This window comes from Bufo bufo, chromosome 2, assembly GCF_905171765.1.
Source record: "Bufo bufo chromosome 2, aBufBuf1.1, whole genome shotgun sequence".
NCBI lineage: Eukaryota > Metazoa > Chordata > Amphibia > Anura > Bufonidae > Bufo > Bufo bufo.
Genome location: NC_053390.1, coordinates 716,849,920 through 716,857,001, shown reverse-complemented (window position 1 = coordinate 716,857,001; position 7,082 = coordinate 716,849,920). Strand labels below are relative to the sequence as shown.

Below are 7,082 nucleotides of genomic sequence, written 5' to 3'. Positions count from 1 at the left end.
TATAACAATTCCACGAATTCCTCCACTTTACATAGTCTATTTTTTGCTAATTATGGATTCCACCCCAGGTCTCTTCCTCAAACCAGTCTTCCTACAAATGTTCCAGCCACAGACGATTATCTTACTACTCTGCAAACTACTCTCAAGACGCTGAAAGACAACCTCCAACAGGCAAAGGAAAGACAAAAGACCTACTACGACCGCCGCAGAAGAGGAAATCCTTCCTACCTGGTCGGGGACTCGGTATGGCTGTCGACGAGAAACCTTCGGTTGGGGGTACCTTCCAAGAAATTGGGAAAACAATTCTTGGGTCCCTTTCCGATTGAAAGGGTTATCAACCCCAACACGGTGAGACTCACCCTTCCCCCTCGACTACAGGTACATCCAACATTCCATGTGTCACTGTTGAAGCCGTTTAGACCTAGCCCGTTCCCATCACGGGATCCTCGACCCTCGCCCCCAATAGACGTCCAAGGTGAAGAGGAATTTGAAGTCGAACAGCTCCTCGATTCCAGGAGAAGACGGGGGAGGATCCAGTACCTCGTTAGATGGAAGGGGTATGGCTTCCAGGATGACTCTTGGGAAGATGTGAAAGATGTTCATGCTCCCAGGCTCCAAAAGTTGTTCCACCGGAGGTTCCCCGACCGACCCTCCCCTATTGGGGTACCCCGGAGGGGTCCCCTTAGGGGGGGGGGGTACTGTGATGGATCGCTGGGTTGCGTTCCAGGCTGGAACGCACCGGCCGCTGGGCTGTCTAATGGCACCGCCCACTCACGCTCCGGCCGATAAATAGGAGTCAGGGGCTGTACAGGGTGTTCCACTAATGGAGTGCGCACCCTGTCAGCTCCATTTGCACAAGAGGACGGAATCGCTGATGCGGGTCTGGAACCCAATACCTCTCGGAGGACTCACCACCATCTGCTACGGGCTCTCACACTGCTGCCTTCCTCTTGGAGGATTCACCACCATCTGCTACGGCTTCCCCACTGCTGGATCCCTCTCGGAGGACTCCTAAACCGCAAGTACATGCCTGCTAACAGGCTCCGCTGTTTATGTGGAAGTTAACTTGAAGAATTGCTGCCACACGGTGGTGAGAGTTGATATTGCAGTTACAGACTAACCTGAAGAATTGTTGCCACCCGGTGGTGAGAGTTGATATTGCAGTTACGTACTAACCTGTAGAATTGCTGCCACACGGTGGTAAGAGTTGACATTGCAGTTATATACACTGCGTGCAGAATTATTAGGCAAATGAGTATTTTGACCACATCATCCTCTTTATGCATGTTGTCTTACTCCAAGCTGTATAGGCTCGAAAGCCTACTACCAATTAAGCATATTAGGTGATGTGCATCTCTGTAATGAGAAGGGGTGTGGTCTAATGACATCAACACCCTATATCAGGTGTGCATAATTATTAGGCAACTTCCTTTCCTTTGGCAAAATGGGTCAAAAGAAGGACTTGACAGGCTCAGAAAAGTCAAAAATAGTGAGATATCTTGCAGAGGGATGCAGCACTCTTAAAATTGCAAAGCTTCTGAAGCGTGATCATCGAACAATCAAGCGTTTCATTCAAAATAGTCAACAGGGTCGCAAGAAGCGTGTGGAAAAACCAAGGCGCAAAATAACTGCCCATGAACTGAGAAAAGTCAAGCGTGCAGCTGCCAAGATGCCACTTGCCACCAGTTTGGCCATATTTCAGAGCTGCAACATCACTGGAGTGCCGAAAAGCACAAGGTGTGCAATACTCAGAGACATGGCCAAGGTAAGAAAGGCTGAAAGACGACGACCACTGAACAAGACACACAAGCTGAAACGTCAAGACTGGGCCAAGAAATATCTCAAGACTGATTTTTCTAAGGTTTTATGGACTGATGAAATGAGAGTGAGTCTTGATGGGCCAGATGGATGGGCCCGTGGCTGGATTGGTAAAGGGCAGAGAGCTCCAGTCCGACTCAGACGCCAGCAAGGTGGAGGTGGAGTACTGGTTTGGGCTGGTATCATCAAAGATGAGCTTGTGGGGCCTTTTCGGGTTGAGGATGGAGTCAAGCTCAACTCCCAGTCCTACTGCCAGTTTCTGGAAGACACCTTCTTCAAGCAGTGGTACAGGAAGAAGTCTGCATCCATGATTTTCATGCAGGACAATGCTCCATCACACGCGTCCAAGTACTCCACAGCGTGGCTGGCAAGAAAGGGTATAAAAGAAGAAAATCTAATGACATGGCCTCCTTGTTCACCTGATCTGAACCCCATTGAGAACCTGTGGTCCATCATCAAATGTGAGATTTACAAGGAGGGAAAACAGTACACCTCTCTGAACAGTGTCTGGGAGGCTGTGGTTGCTGCTGCACAAAATGTTGATGGTGAACAGATCAAAACACTGACAGAATCCATGGATGGCAGGCTTTTGAGTGTCCTTGCAAAGAAAGGTGGCTATATTGGTCACTGATTTGTTTTTGTTTTGTTTTTGAATGTCAGAAATGTATATTTGTGAATGTTGAGATGTTATATTGGTTTCACTGGTAAAAATAAATAATTGAAATGGGTATATATTTGTTTTTTGTTAAGTTGCCTAATAATTATGCACAGTAATAGTCACCTGCACACACAGATATCCCCCTAAAATAGCTAAAACTAAAAACAAACTAAAAACTACTTCCAAAAATATTCAGCTTTGATATTAATGAGTTTTTTGGGTTCATTGAGAACATGGTTGTTGTTCAATAATAAAATTAATCCTCAAAAATACAACTTGCCTAATAATTCTGCACTCCCTGTATTAACCTGAGGAATTGCTATAAATACCTCCTGGCCTTCGCAACTAAGAGGAGACCTTCCTCCCCATTAATTAATCTGTTTATTGCGGTACATGATTTTGGTAACCCCAACCTCTCCGCCTAAGACTGAGAGTGCCGCCTGGGGTTCAAATTGAGCAGCCGCAAAACACACAGCCAGCACTTAGGCAGTGTGGTAAATAGTTGATGTCCATTGACTCTGCAGTTGAGATCCTAACTAATCAACTTGGTGCGTTACACTGAGGGGAGATCTAATTACTATGTATAAATATATCAGGGGTCAGTACAGAGATTTATCCCATCATCTATTTATCCCCAGGACTGTGACTGTGACGAGGGGACATCCTCTGCGTCTGGAGGAAAGAAGGTTTGTACACAAACATAGAAAAGGATTCTTTACGGTAAGAGCAGTGAGACTATGGAACTCTCTGCCTGAGGAGGTGGTGATGGTGAGTACAATAAAGGAATTCAAGAGGGGCCTGGATGTATTTCTGGAGTGTAATAATATTACAGGCTATAGCTACTAGAGAGGGGTCATTGATTCAGGGAGTTATTCTGATTGCCTGATTGGAGTCGGGAAGGAATTTTTTATTCCCCTAAAGTGGGGAAAATTGGCTTCTACCTCACAGGTTTTTTTTGCCTTCCTCTGGATCAACTTGCAGGAGGACAGGCCGAACTGGATGGACAAATGTCTTTTTTCGGCCTTATGTACTATGTTACTATGTTACTATGAAACAAAAAAAAATAATGTTTTAGTGTCTCCATAGTCTGAGAGCCATAATTTTTTCAGTTTTTGGGCGATTATCTTAGGTAGGGTCTCATTTTTTGCGGGATGAGATGACGGTTTTATTGGCACTATTTTGGGGTGTGTGTGACATTTTTTACGGTGTTCATCTGAGGGGTTAGTTCATGTGATATGTTTATAGAGCCAGTCGATACGGACGCGGCGATACCTAATATGTATACTTCCCCCCCCCCCCCTATTTTTTTCCAATTTTTTTTAACTTTATTGGGGGGGAAAACTTTATTTTTTCAACTTTTTTTTCACTTAATTTTTTTTACCACTTTGGGACTTGAACTTTTGGGGGTCTAATCCTTTACAATGCATTCCAATACTTCTGTATTGGAATGCATTGGCTGTATGAGTAATACTGTGTGTATTACTCATACAGGTTCCGGGGCCTGTGAGATCCAGGGGGCTGGATCTCACAGGCTCGTCACCGGAAGGCAGCGCGATGCCTTCCTTAGACATCGCGCTGCCTTCCATGCCATCGGGTCCCCCCCACAGCCGCATGGGGACCCGATGGCACCGCCACACGCCACCACCGCAACTCAGAAAAGCCGCAAACCGCAGGTCTGAATTGACCTGCGGTTTGCGGCGATCGCCGACATGGGGGGGTCACGGGACCCCCCCGGGCATTTAGCCAAAGTGCCTGCTCAATGATTTGAGCAGGTACCGGCTTCCGATCACCGCCCGCTGCGCAGCAGTGATCAGAAATACACAGGGCGTACAGGTACGCCCTGTGTCCTAAAGCACCAGGACATAAGGGCGTACCTGTACGCCCTGTGTCCTGAAGAGGTTAAAGGGAACCTGTCACCAGTTTTATGGTGTCCAAACTAAGGGCAACATAAATAAGTGACTGATTCCCTTAGCAAAATGCTGGGTCACGTTCTTTAATTGACCCAGTCAATCTGCCAACATCTTGTATTGAAAAGCTCCAGCTCATAATGATGAGTCCTGAATATTCATGAGCTCCTGACTCTCCCCGCCTACCTGCTGCTGATTGACGGTTTTTTCCATATGAATCAGCAGCAGGTGGGCAGGGGAGTGGCTAAAAAAAATAAAAAAAACTCTGGACTCTCTGACGTCATGCAATGAGCAGGATACGGGTATACGCTGACGCCAAATTATGCAATGACTGGGTCAGGTGTACAGGGTGGGCCATTTATATGGATACACCTTAATAAAATGGGAATGGTTGGTGATATTAACTTCCTGTTTGTGGCACATTAGTATATGTGAGGGGGAAACTTTTCAAGATGGGTGGTGACCATGGTGGCCATTTTGAAGTCGGACATTTTGAATCCAACCTTTGTTTTTTCAATAGGAAGAGGGTCATGTGACACATCAAACCTATTGGGAATTCCACAAGAAAAACAATGGTGTGCTTGGTTTTAACGTAACTTTATTTTTTCATGAGTAATTTACAAGTTTCTGACCACTTACAAAATGTGTTCAATGTGCTGCCCATTGTGTTGGATTGTCAATGCAACCCTCTTCTCCCACTCTTCACACACTGATAGCAACACCGCAGGAGAAATGCTAGCACAGGCTTCCACTATCCGTAGTTTCAGGTGCTGCACATCTCGTATCTTCACAGCATAGACAATTGCCTTCAGATGACCCCAAAGATAAAAGTCTAAGGGGGTCAGATCGGGAGACCTTGGGGGCCATTCAACTGGCCCACGACGACCAATCCACTTTCCAGGAAACTGTTCATCTAGGAATGCTCGGACCTGACACCCATAATGTGGTGGTGCACCATCTTGCTGGAAAAACTCAGGGAACGTGCCAGCTTCAGTGCATAAAGAGGGAAACACATCATCATGTAGCAATTTCGCATATATCCAGTGACCCCCTTAGACTTTTATAACACACGTCCCAGGTTAGGAATGCCAAAGTGGTGTAATGGCCTATAATGTCTCCATAGGTGGTTATAATTGTGTCAACAGTGTCTCCTACCTGGGTACAGCTGGACTCCTGGCTCCTGGCTCACTTGCAATACATTTTTGGGTAGTGAATTTTGAAATGATATCCTGACCTTTAGATGACGTTCAAACGTTTCTTTACTGAAGATAACTATACAGCTTTGGTCTTTGGTCCCAGCAGGTTTTGGCAATGGTTGACAGGAATGAATGCTTCTGCTTTAATGTGAGCTTGCAGGATAATTTGTCTGCTTGATAGCTCTGTAACTGTGGCAGGAATTTATCTTCTGCGCTTCTCGATATCTTCTGCTTTGTGGGGACAGATTAGCTGAGGAGAATATGGCTTCTCCTAGGTCCCTGGACTTGACTCACAGATAGGCTCTCAAGGAATGCTTCCATCCTGGAACTCTGGAGATTGTCTGCTTTCTTGCTCAGACTGGGAATATGATCAATGTCTGAGCCGAGACAAGATCCTGGCTTTCTTCCCTATACAGGGGGACTCCTGAACTCTATCACACAGCCTTCCCCAACAGGGGTGGCTGGCACACTACCATTAACTTTCTTCTCCTCCTATGCTGAAGTATGTGGGAACAGTCCACACCTCCACAGGGGGGAAGCTAAGCTGGAATAAACCATTCTGGCAAGCGCCCGACTGTTTAGGGAGGGTGCTCAGGGACTGATGGTCCTCCCCCCTTTTCTCCTTAGGGGCATTTAGGGAGCTGGCCCCATCTCAATAATAGTTAAGTGGGTTGCAGATTAGGGTCATTAAGGGTTAATTCACTGGGGATCCTCCTTAGACAGGATGGGGGCGGTGCAGGAAATCCTGAAGGTCACATATACCTCCTCTCTGTTCTGGTCACTTCCTCTTGCAAGTGGAAGCAGATTGGTGTGGTATGTACCCTTTTGCTCTGTCCACACCAAGATGCCGCGGGAGGTGCTGCCCTTAAGGAAGCCTCCTGGCGAGTTTCATGAGGAGGGTGAGGGTTAGCTGCGCTCAGTTTTGAGCAGCCTCAGCTCTCCCCTGACATCCTCCTTCCCTGTGCCTGTTTTTGTGCCGAGTGTGGAGCTGCTGTCATAATCCCCCAGCTGCCCGCTTCCTCTGGCATGTCTAAAGCGAAGTGCGCGCCAATTTTCCGGCTCAGCCTAGGGAAGTTTTGCGGCACTGTGCCGGGGCTCTGCCCCTCCCCTGCAGCGCTTCTGGTACGTGGGTGTTGGGCAGCGCATGCCAGGCAGGATTGTTAGACATGGGGGGGGGGGGGTCGAAGGCGCGAGACAGCTCCTCATTCCCTGAAGAAATCCACCCCCTCTACACCACCTCCATTGTAGCCTATTGTGCCCCCTACCGCTAATGTGGGGCAGCATGAGGGGGTCACCGCAGCCCTCACTGCTTCAGGTAGGACCCCTTTAGCGCCCATGGTGCTAGCTGGAGCGCTGCGCCTGGCCCCGCCCCCTTCCCCTGCAGCGCTTACAGGGCGCTCGTAATGGGCGCCGCTTGGCAGGCAAGTTCGTTTGTTACTCTGAGGCCCCTGGAGAGCTCTTTGCCCACCCCTGGCATCCCCCTACCCCCCCTCCCTTCTCCAT

At 47.8% G+C, this 7,082-nt stretch overlaps 1 long non-coding RNA gene across 1 annotated transcript; it reads right to left on the bottom strand.

Moving 5' to 3' along the window:
- Positions 1-1,096: 1,096 nt before the first annotated feature.
- On the bottom strand, positions 1,097-3,021 carry LOC120991768. The gene is made up of 3 exons (XR_005776802.1): positions 2,785-3,021; positions 1,427-1,429; positions 1,097-1,228 (listed from the first exon to the last, which is right to left on the bottom strand). It is a non-coding gene; the product is annotated as an uncharacterized LOC120991768 (long non-coding RNA).
- Between the last annotated feature and the right edge of the window lie 4,061 nt (positions 3,022-7,082).